At 55.1% G+C, this 17,456-nt stretch overlaps 1 protein-coding gene across 6 annotated transcripts in view; it reads right to left on the bottom strand.

The window, feature by feature from the left end:
• The window catches only part of SMOX (spermine oxidase), a 49,371-nt gene extending 32,462 nt beyond the window's left edge, over nucleotides 1-16,909 (bottom strand). For 2 of the 6 annotated variants that reach the window (XM_030310017.2, XM_030310016.2), the window contains exon 1: nucleotides 16,730-16,909. The gene's annotated coding sequence lies outside the window, so the exon portion shown is untranslated. Of the gene's footprint in view, nucleotides 1-10,652; nucleotides 10,870-15,365; nucleotides 15,391-16,729 lie in introns of those variants that run through there. The other 4 variants (XM_030310012.1, XM_030310015.1, XM_030310014.1 and 1 more) reach the window with 3 other exon arrangements.
• Between the last annotated feature and the right edge of the window lie 547 nt (nucleotides 16,910-17,456).

The following is a 17,456-nucleotide window of genomic DNA, read 5'->3' as shown; positions in this document are numbered from 1 at the left end:
GACCGGCTCAGCTTCCACCTCCGACCCCCGCTCCTCATCCCCCATGCCCTGGGTTCCCATTTTTGTGCATGACCGCAGGCAAACATCCTCTCTGGCCAGGGAGGCAGCCAGCTCTGTGCCAGCAGGGCCCATCTTCTTCCCCTCAGATCCCGGAACTTTCAGGTGCAAGCAAACCCCATGCCTCCTCGGCCCAAGGAGAGGTCAAGGGTCTGAGACGTGGACTGTGGACTCCTAGATGCTCCTAGAGAAGATGAAATTACCCAGACAGCTGCCTCTGCCCCCAACCAGTGAGGCCTTGGGAGAGTCCATTAGCACTTGAGCCTCACTTTTCCCATCTGTAAAATGGGAATAATAAAATGGGAATAATCACCCTTGCCCGGAGTGAGGCTAGCCCGGACCCCAGACCCTATTGGCCAGCTTCCAGGGTCTCCCAGCAAAGTCCTAAAGGCACAGGTCTCATTCTGGCTCGCTTCAGCAGCCCTCAGGATAAGACCCCAAGGCCTGGATTTCCTCCCTCCGAGCAGGACCTGACACCCAAACTCTGAGTCCCCCTCCAGGAAGTCATCAAGCACACATGTGTAAGACACCACAGAACTGATCGCTGTCCTAGGGACCACGCTGGTGCGGGGCTGCCCTTGGTGAGCAGAGCAGGCTGTGGGCAGAGTGGGCCTGAAGGGAGATGGTGCTCACAGAGACACTCCTCTGGGAGGAAGTTCTCCTACAAGGGCTGAACTTGAGAGAAAATTAGCCTCAAGAACAAGGCACCAGCCCTGTTCTGAGGCACCCAAATCACTATGGCCCTTGGGGAACCCCAGGAAGAAACACTTACCTCCCTCCCTCCCCCCTTCCCTTCCCCTACTTCCTCTCTCTCCCCTACTTTCCTTCCTCCCCTACTTTCTCTCTCTCACTCTCTCTCACACACACACACACAATCACAATCACAAAAACACACTTTCCTATGGTTCACTTGATAACCTAGCTTAGTAAATAGTCCCCTCCTTTGAGAACATGTTCTAGCATCATGGTTGCATATAGGTTCTCCCTGGGATCAGATCACTTGTTTTTTAATACCAATGGTTTGAATCTTTGTGACTTATTAGATGAGTGACCTAACCCAATGAGGATAGAGAGTGCCTGCTTCAGGACACCTGGGTAGCTCAGTCAGTGGAGCATCCGACTTCAACTTAGGTCATGATCTCGCGGTTCGTGAGTCCCAGCCCTGCATCGGGCTTGCTGCTGTCAGCCTGTTAGCCTGTTAGCACAGAGACCACTTTGGATCTTCTGTCCCCCTCTCTCTGCCCCTCCCCTGCTTGTGTTGTATCAACAATAAATAAATATTTAAAAAAAAAAAAAAGAGTGCCTGCCTCACAGGGTTGAGTGTGACAATGCAAAATACTTAGCCCAGAACCAGGCATGTAGCAGCAATGGTTTTTATATTTGTTTTCCTACCGGCCCAAGTGCATACTAATCAGGGTCACCAAGGGAGGCCTGGGCCAGGAGACCAAATGTGGCGGGGACGTTGAGCCAGTAGAGAAGTCTCAGACCTTCCTGAAGGATGACTCCAGAGCAAGACCTCCAGGCCTCAAAGAGAACCACCCTAGCCCACGGTGATAACTGCCATGGTCTGATGACAGGGGAGGAACGAAGATTAGGAGAGAAGGCCATCCCACTTCCTGGCGGTGCTTGGACCTCCCAGGCAAGACCTATGAGGCTGTAGGTACAACGAAATGACCACCCATGTGGTCACCAGCCTCCATGATGGCCCTCGATGACCTTTGTCTCCTAGTACTTATGCCCTAATGTAGTCCCCTCCCAAGCTGACCTGTGTAACCAATAGGATATCATAGAAGTGACAGAGCGTGATTTCTGAAACTGGGTCAGAAAACATGCTGTTGCGTCCACGTGCTCTCTTGGACTGCTTAATCAAAGGGAAGCCGGTCACCACCTTGTGATGACACTCCAGAAATCCTACCAAGAGGCCCAGGAGGCAAGAGTCCTACCACCAGCCAAACCATCTTGCCAAGCTGTGAGTGAACCACCCGGAAGCAGATCCTCCAGCCCAGGCAAGCCTTCGGATGAGTGTGGCCCCAACCGACATCTTGATTGCACCTCCTGAGAGACCTCGAGCCAGAAACACCCACCTAAACTGCTCCCAAATTCCTGACCCACAGAAACTCTGAGGATGATGAATGTTTATTACTGTTTTAAGCTACTACATTTGGGGGTTGTTTGTTACAGCAATAGGTAACTAACTACAGTCAGCAATTCTGTCTCCCCAGAGACCCCCGAGGGAGAGACCCCCAGGCAAACTCCCCATTCTACTCAGGAGCCCAGCTCCCTTGTTTCTGAAATTCAGGGCTGTGGCGGAGTAAAAAGACAAGGTGGCCCAGGCCCCACAATTTACAAGCCCACGAGACAGGCACTCCTACCTAACCAGGGATTCACACTCACCTGGAGATTTTCACAAATGACCAATCCCCAGCCCCCATGCTGGGTCATCTAAATCAGACTCTTGGGGCGGGGGCGTACAGGACAGGGTCTAGCTCTCGGTGATCCTGGGGAAGACTCGATTTCCATCTGTGGAACAGTAGTTGCCCTCATATCTGCTCTGCTTTCTCATGAGTCCTAAGCTCTCCAATCAGAAGGCTTCAGAGAGATTTAGATGTTTTCTCTCCCCCAAGATACAGCCCTGCCTGGCACTGCATTAGTCCCTGGGGAGAACACAGCAATGGATTAAAGAGAGAACGTACATGATGTGATAACAGCCGTGATGCTGAAGATGTGATAACAGCTGGGATGGTGAATGCGGGAGAACATGGGCCAGGCACCTAACGGGGGCAGGGAAAGGAGTCAGAGAGGATTTCCAGGGGAGACCTGAGAAAGGAGCTCCAGCAGCACAACGGCAAAGGCTCGGAGAGACTGCTTACAAGATCAACTCTCAACACCGCTTTTCCCTCCCTCCAGGGCTCCTCCTCCAAGCTGCTGGCCCCACGTGGCCGCATTCACCTGACCTTCCTCTGCAGCTGCAGCCGACACCACCTAAGCCACTCTGCAGGCATGACGGGCGCCCCTGAGCTTCCCCAGGTGAGTCGGCCACACACGAAAGCTTGCCCCCGTGGGGGCACCAAGGAGAAGGGGCAGGGTGGCCCCAACACCCCAGAGGGTACAAGACTACACAGGCGGCATCCCAACCCTCCAGAGAAAGAGGCAGGATGGTCACGCTCGCGCTCAGCAAACAATACAGGCGTTGCAGACCCAGCACAGTGCAGGGTGCAGAGCAGTGAGATGTCCAGGTGAGATGCCCAGGACATGGAGGAGGGGTGAGGATGGGGAGGAAGCCTTAGCTGCGTCTTAAAGCAGGGGGGCATGTTCCAGGCCTAGGGTGTAGCCAGTGGGGAAGACACTGGAGATGCATGAACAAGGTAGGAGAGAAAATGAGGCCCAGGGAGGGGAGGGGTGAAAACAGGGGCGGGAGGAAGCAAGGGACAGACTTTTCATTCACTCATTCATTCATCCGTTCAAAAATGTTTTGTCTTCACACCCATTAGGACGGCTACTATAAAAATAAATAAATAAATAAAATGGTGAGGATGTGGAGAGATTGGAACCCTTGTGTGCTGTAGGTAGAAATGTAAAACGGTGTAGCTGCCATGGAAAACTGTGTGCTGGTTCCTTTAAAAATTAAATATAAAGTTACCATGTGATCCATCAATTCCACTGCTGGGTATATATGTGAAAGAATTGAAAGCAGGGTCTTGAAGACATATTTGGACACTCATGTCCACTGAAGTATTATTGACAATAGCCAAAAGGGGGAAGCCACCCAACGTCCAGGGACAGATGGGTAAACAAAATGGAGTATATGCATACAATGGAGTATTATTCAGCCCTAAAAAAAGCGGGGTGGGGGGGGAGGACATTCTAACACCTGCTACAGCATAGATGAACCTTGAGGACATTATCTTAAGTGAAATAAGCCAGTCACAAAAGGACAATTACCTTGGGGCACCTGGGTGACTCAGTCGGTTAAGCTTCCAACTCCCACCCAAGTCACCATCTCACAGTTTATGGGTTCGAGCCCCTCTTCAGGCTCCAGGCCGATAGTGCGGAGCCTGCTTGGGATTCTCTCTCTCACTCTCTCCCTCTCTCTGCGCCTCCTCCACTCACACTGTCTCTCTCTCAAAAATAAATAAACCTTAAAAAAAAAAAAAGGACAATTACTACATGATTCCACTTATACGAGGGACTTAGGGTGATCAAATCCATTGACACAAGTAGGACGCCAGGGGCCAGGGAAGGGGGGAGATGGGGAGTTAGGGTTTAATGGGACTGGTTTCAGTTTTGAAACATTAAAAAGAAAACCTGGAGACAGACAGTGGTGGGGATAGTAGCACAACACTGTGAATGCACTTAATGTCACTAAACTGTGCCCTTACAAACTGGTTAAGATGGTAAATTTTAGGCGATGTCTATTTTACCCCCAAAGAAACCGTAGGAAACAACTACGGCGACAAAAGCGTTTGGTGAGTGCCAAACGTTACAGCCGGCACTCAGGGTACAGCAACGACCAGAGGCCTCCGCCACCCGACCCCCCAGAGGATCTAACAGATCAGGGTGACAAGTTCCACCAAACAAAAGAAGAGCAGGGTGAGGGGAGACACAGCTGCTCTGCGTGGGGAGGTCAGGGAAGTCTGGCCGATAAGGTGACATTGGAGCAGAGGAAGTGACAGGCAGGAGAGGGGATCAGAGGATGAGAGTGCTCCGGTGACCTCCTGGGGATTGCTGGATGACAGGATGTGGGGGTGAGGGCCAGGGCAGGAGCAGGATGACTTGGGTGACCAGTCATGACACGGCCAATCCTGACAAGTTCCGTGTCAACTAGTTGTCGCCTCTCCCCTTCACGACAAGCCTGTGGGGAGGAAGGGTGAGAAACTGAGGCTGAAGAACTTGGTGCGGGATTCTCGGGCAGGGGGAGGGCCCAGGGGCTATCACAGCCCAGAGCAGCAGCCCCCTGACCGGGGCTCGTGTCCCCTTGCAGAGATCCACCCATTCCTCGGAGGGACCCTTGAACTTGAAGCCTGGGAGGCGTGAGCGGGTGGCTGACGAGGTGGCTTCCCTGCGGGGCTTCTCCTCTCTCCCTGCCAGGAGCCGCAGCCTCGGGTCTGGGGTGAAGGAGGACAGCCCAGTCAGCACTTTCCACGGACTCTTTCAAAACCACTGACAAGAACCGAGGCTGTGAGACAAACTCAGCCCGGGCACAGTGCCCCCTGGCCGGCCCCTCGTGACTGCACAAAGCCCGTCTGTGCTGCGGTTCCGAGCCCAGGGAGGAGGGAGGTCTCCTGCGAGCCCATCCTCTCTCCTGAGCCACCACGGGGTCCCCACTCTGCCTAGCCCAGGACACCCCGCCCACAAAGAGGCAGCCCCGGTGGCAGGGCTGAGCTGCCCAAGGCTTGCTGAGCCCAGGCAGGGTTTGTGGGGCCGTGAAATGCTTAGCACTGATTCCGTACCCCTCCGCTGTAAACTCTTTTCCGGTAAGGCCCCCTCTCTTATGGCCTCCCCGTTCACCACAGCTTATCACAGGCGAAGGTGGCACACATACCATCACAAAAGGAAAAAAGGAAAACATCCTCGAGAAACCCAGCCACCAGACACACTCCGTAGCAAACTTCTCTTTACTGAGCCCTTGGTGTGCCAGGCCCCGTGCTGGGGACTTTCCATTCACTGCATCATTTAACCCTACACCCTGCTGCCCATTTTACAGATGAGGAAACAGGCTCTCAAAGGTTCCCAGATGGGACGAAGGCCACCCAGAGAGAGTGAGGGGCAGAGCAGGGCTTGACGACACTGAGCTCATCTCTTTCTGCCCACTGCCTGCTGGGTTCTCAGGCTCCCACTCAGCCTCCCAGGACAGCGGGCCCGAGGGCTGCCCTCAGCTTGGCACTCCCGGCTCACCCTCCCCACAGGCTGACACTGAACACATTGTGCCAGGCACTCGGGGCTGGCAGGAGGCATCCCCAAGCCTGGCGGCTCAGCCCAGCTGCCCTGCCAAAACCTAGGCTGCCACTGGGAGGCCACCTGCCTCCAGGCCAAGGTGTTGGTGGGGTATGCTGTGGCCACCCTAGCCTCTCTACCCCGTGAGGCTTGGCCTAAGGCTTGCCAGGCACTACGCTAAGCCGGCCACAGCCCTTTGCCCTTGGTTTTGTCTTCCATAAACACCTGGCCCTGTCCAGGAATGGTGTTCTAATTGCTTTTGCCTACACGATAGAAAAGTCTAAGAGCAACTAACTCGTACTTCCCTCCAGACAGTCACCTCCTTTCTCACTGGCCCAAGACATTCCCCTCCCGGTAACTTCAGAGTGGTTTCACTGTGCTCTTCTAACGAGTCCTAACACAGGATCGCCCAATAAAGGGCTCTCCATAAAGTTCAAGCCTGAAGCAGGACCCCCACCCTCACCCCCGCCCCCGCCCCCGCCCCAGCAAGAGCTGGAACCGGGTCTGAAAAGCCAGTGGTGTTCATTTCAAAATGCACACGTGGGCCCTGAGCCCATGATTTAATCCATAAAACACCTACAGAGTTAAGACGCTGGGCTTGGACAATAAACATATTCTTCAAGTCCTTTTGTTGAGTTCAAAGACAGACTTAATAACTCACCAGCTTTTGAAATCGAGAAATGTCTGTTCTTATAATTCTGTCATCATTATCACTATTTTTTGCTGAGCACATGTGAAATACAGAACACAGTGCTGAGCACTTCACGTAGAATATATCAGTTAATCCTCACACCAACGTGTCCATCCCACAGAGGAGGAAACTGAGGTTCCGAGAGGTTCCATAACCTGCCATCCAACATAATGCGCTCCAAAAATCGCTTAGTAAGATATTAATGCTCAGGCTTTACGTTTTAAAACCAAGAGATGAGTCGATTTCATTGTCTTTTCCTGAGATAAATTTTCAGATTAACTCAAAAGTTTTGCATTAATTGTGTATGATTTTTTTGATTTTCTAAAATAAAGAAGATCAAAAGTCATCCGTGTATTTAACATTTAAAAGCCTCATTTAAAGGGGCGCCTGGGTGGCTCAGTTGGTTGAGCAGACTTTGGCTCAGGCCGTGATCATGCAGATTGTGAGTTCAAGCCCCACATCGGGCTCTGTGCCGACAGCTCAGAGCCTGGAGCCCACTTCCCGCTTCCCGCTTCGGATCCTGTGTCTCCCTCGCTCTCTGCCCCTCCCCCACTCGTGCTTTGTCTCTGTCTCTTTCTCTCTCTCTCTCTTTCAAAAATAAAAATAAAATATTTAAAAGCTTTGTTTAAAAATCTTTCCCAAGGATGTTTGCCCATTGGTGATCCTAAGTGTCTCCTGTCCGAGTCATCTTTTTTTTTTTTTAAGTTTATTTACTTTGGGTGGGGGAAAGGGGAGGGGTAGAGAGAGGGAGAGAGAGAATCCCAACCAGGCTCCACACTATCAGCACAGAGCCAGACTGAGGGCTCGATCTCACAAACCATGGGATCATGACCTGAGTTGAAATCAAGAGACCAGCTGAGCCACCCAGGTGCCCCACAAGTCACCCTAAAATCTAGCTGACCTGAAGTCTCATCATTTTTGGTCAGTCCAAAAGAAGGACCCACCAGCCTCTCCTCCCTGGGGTCTAGAGTTTGGAGGGCTGGACTGGCTTGGAGGAGAACTGGCAGTGGGTAGAGAGGCATGGTTGAAGGTCTGGGGACAGGCCCTGTGGGGGCTGTGAGGTAAAGAAAGAACATCACACCAGATGTCCTAGAACCTTGGCTTTGAGACCCAGTCATGCCATTCAGCACTGCCAGTATCTCCATGCTCCAAATGGGGCAACAGCTCATGCCTGGTACAGCCATGTGGAGAGGACAGGAATTATGGGTCTGCCAGGGCCTGGCACAAAGTTGGCGGAGGGTGGCTACGTTCTTTCTTCTGTTTCCTAATAACTTATAAATCATTTCCAAGTGCTTCTTCTCTTGGTCTTAAATCACACCTTCCTTAACATTCTCCCCCAAGAAGCAACTAGAAGATAAAGGAATCTGGACCGAGGGGGGTGGGGGGGTGGGGGGGGGCGGGGGTCTTCCCCTCCCCCGCAGCCGGGCCACCCTGCTCTGGCTGAACCTGAATGCTTTTCTTCAGCTTCTGTCCCTCTCAGCCTCTGATGTAGACGGAGCAGGAAAAGCCCTGGTGCCTGCCTGTTTGAGGAAGAAAGAGACGGGGCACCGAAGGACAAGGGCCTGGAGCTGGGCTCAGCAAGAAGGCGCAGGAAGCATCGTCTGCCGGGGCCTCCCTGAGCGCTTCATCACTGCGTCAGCCTGTCCGCCCCAGCGCGCCATTACAGCAACTTCTCCTGGGTCACCTTGTGAGCCGCCACACCCCATCTCCTCCACCTGAGCTACTGAACAAAGAATCCTCACACCAGGGAGGAAATGAGGTTTGGCAAGGGGCAGGGCAGGGTAGCCTCAGTGCCGGTCCCCACCGGCCACCAGGGAGGGGAGAGGGAGCAGAAGGGCACAGGGGACCCTCCCCTTCCCCCTTCTGCATGTGCAACACCCCTTCCGGGAAGGTGACATGGTGAGATTCTTAACCTTTTGGAAAAGTGACTCAGAGCTCTGAGAATCTGAGGATAAGGGTCAAAGGGTCAAAGGTCTATAAGGGTCACATAAGCAACCCAGCCCTCCCTGTGCTTTGGGCCAAGAAGGGGCACAGCTATTCTGTGAGGAAACCCAATGTGTGCGTTTGAAGGGGGTCCCCCACCGCCACCCCACCATCACTGCACACCCATGCCATATTTCGCACTGAATCATTGTTGTTGTTTTTTTTAATTTATGTTTTATATTTGAGACAGAGAGACAGAGAGCAAGTTGGGGAGGGGCAGAGAGACAGAGACAGAATCCGAAGCAGGCTCCAGGCTCCGAGCTGTCAGCACAGAGCCCGACGCGGGGCTCGAACTCACAAACAGCGAGATCATGACCTGAGCCGAAGTAGGACGCTCATCGGGCTGAGCCACCCAGACGCCCCTGAATCACTGCTCTGATCCAACCACTGCCCTGCTCAAAGACTCTGATGGCCCCGGAGGCAGGTCCCTGACACCTTCCCCCTGCCCCCAGGGCCCCTGTCTCCCATAGGCACCCTCTGGGTCTTCTGACTCCCACACCCAGAGGAGGGCCTGTGAAATCTCATTAGGTCAAAATCTCCCCACCCTGCCAGCCACTCCTCCAGGAAGCAGGTCCTTGCTACCCTCTACAGATTACTCCTCCAGTCTAATCAGGACCCCACCCTAAGCCCCACCAGGCTCTCTGGTGGCCTTTGTGCCTGTTCATGTCCCCAGCAACTGTCCCCTTCCCTGGGTCCCTCCTGGAGACACTGCCTACAGCCATGTCAATCACACAAAGAGCAGCCAACCAGTATTTGCGTGTCACAATGGCCCTACAAGGGAGGTAAGGTCATCCCCGTGGTCCAAATGAAGACACTGAGGCACAGAGCAGTTTGACTTCTTGCCCAGAGATCACAAACCCCCTCTCCAAGGTGAAAGGCTGGGAGACCTTAGGCAAGGAGATGGCAGGGGAAGGGGAGGGGAATGGTCCTCCCAGAATCACACAGACCCCAGCCTGGCGACCGCTGTGTCCTAGGCACCACACACGTCCGCCCAGGTCTCTTCCTCAACCACCCAGTGAAGTGAAGCAGAGCTGTTGCTGCAAGAACCCAGGGCTGACTCTGGGCCCATGTTGCCTTCAGACCAATCCTCCCTCTGCAGTGCCCTTGTCTTCCTCTGACTGTCCAAATAGTATCCATCCCCCGAGCCCACTTCCCCCAGGGAGCTACCCATCCATCCTTCTGGGCCCACCCATCTTTCCACATCTTTCCACATCAGCCCTTGCCCACCAGGTGTTTTCCTGGTGAGTGGAACATACTATTAGGACACCTTCTCCCCCAAAAATTTTCATGGTCAAATCAGTTTAGAAAACACTAAAAGGTTTCTTTTTCTGCAGGACTTGTCAGAACCTTTAATTCTCCTAAATGCATTCTGAATCTCCCATAGGCTGATGGAATGAATGTGACAGTTTCTACCCTTATCTGTCCCCAAACCCTTGAGGTTTCTCAGAATAGTCTTTGTGAAATGCTGCCCCTTCCCACCTTTCAGAACAGCCTGGCACAGTAGAGGGCACACGGGCAGGGATCATGGCGGGGGGTGGCGGGGTGGGGAAGAGTATCCTTTTAGGACATCGACGGGACATTTGGGGAACTCAGACTGAGAGCCCCTCAGTCTCTCCTTTCCACCCTCCCCCGGATGAGGTGACTGTCTACTCCTGCCAGCATCTGGAGGGACCTCACCTGACTGGGGCCCTCAGATACCACCCCCCACCCCAACCCCACCAGGCTATGTAGGGCCCAGAGAGCAAGGGGCCTCGGAAAATCCCTAAAGCAGGCTGGACAGTTCTTCTGGGCAAATTACTTAATCCACTCCATCATCACTATTGAGTTTTAATATTAAACCAAAATTAAAATGCATTAAGCTGCCATTCTGAGAAGATGCGGTTCCCCACTCAGCAAACCCTGTCACCCTCCCCCCTGCTCCCCAGGGAGGGGACCAAGTCCTTCAGTTAACAGAAAACTAGGGCCTCAGAGGGTAGCAGACACTTGCCTGTAGTGGCCCAGTCAGGGGCAGCGCAGAGAGAAGCATCCAGGCCTCCTCACGTCCAGGTATGCGGGGAGGTGGCCCAAGTGGGATAAGACCCCAACAGTGGCTCATGTAACCATCGGTGGCCACTACAAAGACTCACACAGGCCAGGGAAAGGGATGCTGTACACACTGGGGGTGACAGCTTAGTAGCTGGGGTGACTTTGGGCACTTTTAGGAGAAGATGGCATGTCTGGGGCTGGAGTCAGCTGTCTCCCCAGTCTCCTCGGCCCCACCCTGGCTGCAGGAAGAGTGCTCACCCCAGATTGGCTACCCACAGGGCCGGGCTCAGCTGTGGGCAAAGATAAGATGCCCTGTATCCCGGCTGTGTGTCACCCTGACTTGGGGCAGTCGCCTAAGACACTTTTCATGGTCTTGAGAGTTCCTCACAGTCAGGTGCTCTGAAAATCAAAGGTCTCAGACCTTTGTCACTGGTCTGAAACCCAGACTCCAAGAGCCCCTTCACCCAGCCCCACCTCCCAGCAGAGTGGCCCCTGCATCCCATACCCTCTACATACTCCCCTCACTTCCCACAACACAGTCCACAGGAACCAGCATGGTCCCCTTTACCTCTTCTAGATCCCACCTGACCTGCACCTGTCCCTGTACCTACCTGCTTCGGCCCCCGAGTCCCCAGTCTCAACCCTCACTACACAGAGATGGCCCATGGACCAGGTCTGCACCACCCAGGAGCGTGTGGGAGATGCAGAGTCCCAGGCCCTGGCCCAGACCTACTGAATTAGAGCCTACATTTTAACGAGATGCCCATGTGATCCATGTCTATGTTAGAGTTTGAGAAGCACTTTTATAGACCACTGGTCTAATCAAGTCATTGCACCCAAGGCCTATAACCTTCAATGGCTCCCCAGGGCCTAGTGAATCAGGTCTAGACTCAGCAGCTTGGCAGTTAAGACCTTCCCTGACCTGGCTTCAACCCAGTACTCCAAGCTTGGGCTCCCCCTGCCCCTTGGGAATGTCATCCCCTCGTCTGTTGGCTAACGCTGCCCAGGACTTGGGGACCCTCTACAAGCACTGCCTCCTCCAGGAAGCTGGTCTGAACAGTACCTCATTATATCACATCTGGAGTGGCTCACTCATTTCCTGCAGAGGAGAGCTCTTGTCCTGTGTAGCCAGTGGCTCCGTGCACCAGGCTGGGGCACAGGGTGCTGACCACAGGTAAGAGGGTCCGGCACCCAGCTGGAATGTCCACCCTCGGCTCCAGCCTGACAGCGTCAGGCTGAGCCCCAGCTTTCATCTCAACTCAGTGGACGAGTCTCCCTGCCAAAGAAGGGGCACTCCCGAGACCCATGGGCCTGCTGAGCTTCTAGCAGCCATGTGCTTACCCTGCGCCGCAGTTTCCCAAAATGAAAAGAATGCCACCAACTCTGCCTCCTTCCCTCCCTGGGGGACTGGAAGGATCTGCGGAGATAGATGAGCAGACTCCTTAAACTGTGGGGCTCAGAATTTGGAGCCAAGAAACTCCATCCCTGTATGGTCAGCAACCCTTGTTTGGCCGGCCAGCCAGACCCTGGGGAAGCCAAGTGACCTGCCCAGAGGCGTTCTCATGACCAAACAGGAAAGCCTCGAAGGACGGGGCTGCCACACCCACCGCCCGCCTCCCTCCTTCCTGGCCCAGTTCCTCGGGGCTGGCACCTCATGGGAAGTCCTCACTCCTTTATGCTGGGTGTGCAAGAAGCCACTCAAGCATGCAACCTCAGGAGTTGCCAACTTCTGCAACCTCTGGGGAGCAAAGAAAAAGTCTCTCCAATCCCATTTTACAGACAGACAAAAAGAGGTAAGGACAAGACCAACAGTGATGTGGATTAAGCTGAATTCGAGTCCCATTTCTCCGTTCCCCCAGCTCTGCTCCCACATTCAACCCAGCCCTACTCAAACCTCCACGCACACTCCCCAAGGCCAAGTCCAAAGCTCCACCTCACAACATTGTAAAGTAATCCAAAACAGGCGGTTTATCTGCAGAGCCCCTCCTGACCTCGTGAGCTCTCCAGAGGCAGATGAAGAGGGGAAAGGGCCATGCTAAACCCAGAGGGGTGACCTTCTAATGGCATCCCGAGCAGAGAGCTGCTTTTGCACCAGAAGTACTTGACCTCCCCAGCACCCCAAAACCACAACACGCATGACGCCTAACTACTTGGCCTGGGCCTGGAGCCCTTTCTAGAAGAAAAAAAATGGGGCATGAAGCAGAGGACCTCAGCTGCCCACTCTGAGTGGGGACCCCTTCTACCTTCAGAGTATGGCTTCTTTCCTACCTCCCCAGCCTCCAAGGCCAGGCGCCTCTGGGAGTCAGGCAAAAGCACTTGTTGGTTAAGAAGCCTTCAGCTGGTGTGGATGTGAGTGGCAGGGGAGAAGTGTCACAGTGGAGTGGTTTACAGCACAGATTCTGGAGCCAGGCTTCCTGGGTTCAAATCCTCACTCTGTCACTACTGAGTTACAGGACTGTGCCTCAGTCTTCCCATCTGTAAAATGGGCATGAGACCTACATTCTAGAGCTGTTAAGAAGAGTAAAGGAGTTAATATTTGCAAGGTCTTTAGGCCACTGTGTGGCACCCAGTGAGTATACCAGGTCCCTGGCCCAGCCTCTTGGCCTCTGCTTGATTTTTCCCACCCAGGATATTCTCCTTGCTCCCACCTATTCCAGCTCAAGACCTTTCGCAGGCATGTCAGCCTGACCTTAGATCTGAACCCTTAGCCCCTATTCCATTGTTCCCCTCACAGTGTCCTTTGGCCCTCTATTCAGGGCTCTCCCAGATCTGAGGTCCCCTAGCTCTTAGCTCTCCATTCTGAGATCACCAGCCACACAATTTAATTCTCAGCTGGCTCCTTTGTGCAAAGAAGAGAGCTGTGGGTGGAGAGACAAGGGTCTATAGAAAGATGCTCAGCTCCAGCTTCTTCTTCCAACTCCTGTCCTCCAGGGCTGGGCACCCAGCAGGCACCCAAGGGATAGGCCTGAAATAAATCTCTGTCCGCCCAGATCACCCCCATCTCCTGACTTAGAGAAAACACACACACACACACACACACACACACACACACACACACACACAGCCCTCTGTGGACCCAGCCTGGATTTCAACCAAAGAGAGCAAAGGAAATCATTTATGCCCAACCCACCACAACCCACACCAACTCTACACCCCCCAGACCTGCCCAATCTTCCCTAAGCAGACAGGCCTGCTTTTAAGCCTCCTGTACCTTCCCCATGTCCCTTCTTCACATCCCACTGGCCCTCTCCAATTTTTACAGCAGTTTATACAACTGCTTTTGTGGAAAGAAAATAAAAATCCTTGGGGTCACTGCTCCTGCACTGACCGCAATATCCATGTCTTTCTCCCTAACCCAGCCCTGACCTTCCCACCTGGCTCAACAGCCAGGGACTGTGTTGGATGCTCTAGAGACAGCAATGGGCCATTCAGTCGAGGTCCAGCACTTGAGAAGCCGGACAAAGTAAACAGATAACTGCAACAAATAGTATGGACTGTGATAAATATAATTAAGAAAGGAAAGAAACCAGGTGCTATGACAAATTACAGGGGAGTGGGGAGGGGGCCTCTACCAAGACTGGGAAGGCACATTTAAGTTGAGACCTGACAATGAGAAGGAGCAGAGCCAGCCCAATAGAAAACCCTGGACGAACATTCCAGGCAGAGGAAACTACACAAGCAAAGGCCCAGAGAAGGAAAAAGTTTAGGGTGTTCAAGGAGCAGAAGTGATTCAGATGCGGCGATCAGGAAGAACGCAAAGGGGACAATGGTCAGGATAAGGGTGGAGGAGGTCTGCAGTGGCCAGATCATGGAGGGTCTGATCTTTGAAATTTTATTCCAATGGCAGTAGGGAGCTATCAAGGGTTTTAAAGGAATGTGATTATGTAATCACTATTTTTCTAAATCATTCTTGCTGTTCTGTTAAAATAGATTTGAGGTGGGCAAGTGGGAATTTGGGGGAAAGCAGGTAGCAGCTACTACAGCACCTGGGCAAGACCCAAAAGGTGGCTTGGCCTGGGGCAATGGCCTGGGGCCATAGCAGTGAAGTCAGAGCATGAAGAACAAGCCTGAGATAGATTTTGCAGCAAGAGTCAAAAGGACTTGCTGTTGCACTGGATGTGGGGAGGGGGGCAAAGGGAGGAGCTGGTACCATCTGGTCCTGCCTTTAAAGGTAGGTGGGTTATGGGCTACTTAGAGAAGGCCCAGGAAGGTCACATTTGGGGAGTACAGCCAGGGTTCTGTGTCATCCATATGAAGTTTGCATACCTATGAGACATCCAGGATACCCTAAACCATCAGATGGGTGGCTAGCTAGAGAAGCTGCGGCTGGTGACAAAATCCGCTACTTAAAATCATGAGAAGAGAAGTGATGTACATTTAAGATCAGTGTGTTGGTAAAGTAATGCTTGATTTGAAAAATCAGAAGAAAGAATGAGGGCTTGGAGGATAGGTAAACAGTGGGGAGTCAGGAGAGCGGAGGGGCTGAGGACAGAGCCCTGGGATCCCCCAACCTTTAGAGCTGAATGAAGGAGTTGTCCCCAAAGACAACTAAGGAAGGGCTAGCCAGGGAGAGAGGAAGAAAACCAGAAGTCAAGAGAGGATACTAACTCTAGAAAGAGAGAAGATCAACAAGACCAAGGTGTGTGTGTGGGGGGGGGGGGTCGTCAAGGAAGACCTGCTTGCAGGGGCGTGGGAATCACTGGAGACCTTGACTGGGGCAGTTTGCGGTGAAGTGGTAGGACCAAGCCGGGTCAGGTGAGCTGAAGGACCCGAGGGATGTGCTCCAGAGGAGCAAGTGCAGACAGCTCTTTGCAGAAGTTCTGCTGTGAAAAGAAGTAAAGAAGTAGATCTGTAGCTGAGGGGGAATGAAGGATGAAGGAAAAAATAAAACAACAAAAAAAAAGGAGCGATAAGTGAGGGGTGGAGGGTATTAAGGCATGTTCTTATCCTGCTGGGAATCGGGGGATAGGAAGCCACTTCTAACCCTGGAAAGAGGGGAAGTAATCGGAGTGTGGGACAGGGAGCAGACCACCTTGGAGCCAAGTGGAGGCATGGGCGTGTGGCGGGAACTGGAATGCTTTCTCCCTGCCCCCCCCCCCCAACAAGAGGGAAGGGAGGCAAACGTGAGGCCTTCACTGCACACACTTTCCGATGCACGCCTACTCAACCCTGCATTCGTGCCCACTCCAACGACCCCTGGGGCTTGTTCCAAACACCAAGTTGCCCCCCACGGACTGGCACGGATGTGTCACCACCAGCAGGTTCTGCAAACAACCTGTGGGCACATCTTACCATTCGTGCCAGCCACTGCACTTATCGCGTCGAGGCTCTGGCCCCTTCCTAGCACTAGCTCAGAGGGGGTCCACCGGCCCTTCACCTGCCCAACCCCCAAGGCAGTGGCCTCCCTCAGTCCCTCCCCCAAAGTGAGCACTCAACACACCCTACCCCTTTCCCAGCCTGGCTCCCTATTTGGCCCTCTGGAGAGAGCGGCTCCCCGCCCCCGAGACCACCCGGACAGCCGGAGGGAGGGCGGCCCAGCCTCTCCCCGAGTCCCGGTCGTCGCCCCGGCGCCTTCTCTTCTGTCCCCAGCGCCCACCCCCCGGACCGCCCGAGTCGCCGCGGGGCGCCCGCGCCAGGCTTTGTCTGCGCCCACCGAGCGCGCCCGCCGGGCGCCCGGGGCTCTCCCCTGCTGCACAGAGCTCGGGGAGGGTCCGGCCTGCCCTCCACCCCCGCGCGCTGGCCTGGCCAGCGCAGCCCCCGCCCCGGGATCACCGCCCCGGGCCGGACCACCGCTTCCCCGGCGCGAGCGAGGGGGCGCGGCGCCCACCGCTGTCCGCGAGCCTCCGGCACCGCCGCGCACCCCAGCCCTCCCGCGCGAGCGCCGCGCTGGCCGCCGGAGCCCCGGACCGCCGGAGCCTTCGGGCCGTTCGGAGCCCCTCACCTTCCCGCGGCGGCCGCAGCCCCTGCGGGCGTGAGCGAGGGCCGGGGGCTCGGGACGGGGGGGGGGGGCAGGGGGACTGGGGGGCGGACGCGCGGTACCTTTCCCTGCTGAGCCGGGGAAGTGAGTCTGTGGCGAGCGGCACTCCAGCCTCGGCCTCCTCCTCCTCCTCCCCTCTTCTTCCAGCCGTCTGGCTTCCTCCTCCAGCCGCCGCCGGGACCGTAGGGGCCCGAGCCAGCCGCCGCGGCCTGCGTGGGGCCCCGCTCCGCCTCGCGTCCCCGGCCCACCCCGCCAGGTCCGCCTGGGCCCGGCCCCCTGCTCCGCCTCGGGGCGGGGACGCGCGAAGCTCCTCCCCGAGCCCGGCCCCCAGGGAGCGGGGAGGCGGGGGCCGCGGGGGCCGCGGGAGCCGCGGGCCCCCGGGAGGAGGGGTGGGGGCCCGCCCCCGAAGCCCCCGGCCCGCCCCCGAAGCCCCCGGCCCAACGCTTCGTCTCTAGCTGGGCGCCAAACGTACTCACTCAACCCCAAAAGGAGAGTAACCAGCCCAGCCCTGCCGGCCCGATGCTGGGCGTAACTCGGGTCCAGGCTGCCTGCCAGGCGACCAGCAGAGCCAGGACGCGGGCCTCAGTTTACCCGCAGAGTTGGAGGGAAGGGGCGCCCCTCTCCTCCCGGAGCTGCCTTCACTCCCACAGACCCTTCGCTGGATCTTAGTTGGGGTCAGTGGGTTCGTCCCCAAGGGCCGCCTCATTTTCTCCCCAACACCCGTTGCCTCCCCGGCCACCGCCACCGCCACCACCCTCTACCCCGCTTCTGAGACCTCCGCGCCTCAGT

This window comes from Lynx canadensis, chromosome A3 (assembly GCF_007474595.2).
Source record: "Lynx canadensis isolate LIC74 chromosome A3, mLynCan4.pri.v2, whole genome shotgun sequence".
NCBI classification, from domain to species: Eukaryota; Metazoa; Chordata; class Mammalia; order Carnivora; family Felidae; genus Lynx; species Lynx canadensis.
The sequence above is the reverse complement of the archived record's forward strand: the minus strand, read 5'-3'. Positions and strand labels throughout refer to the sequence as shown.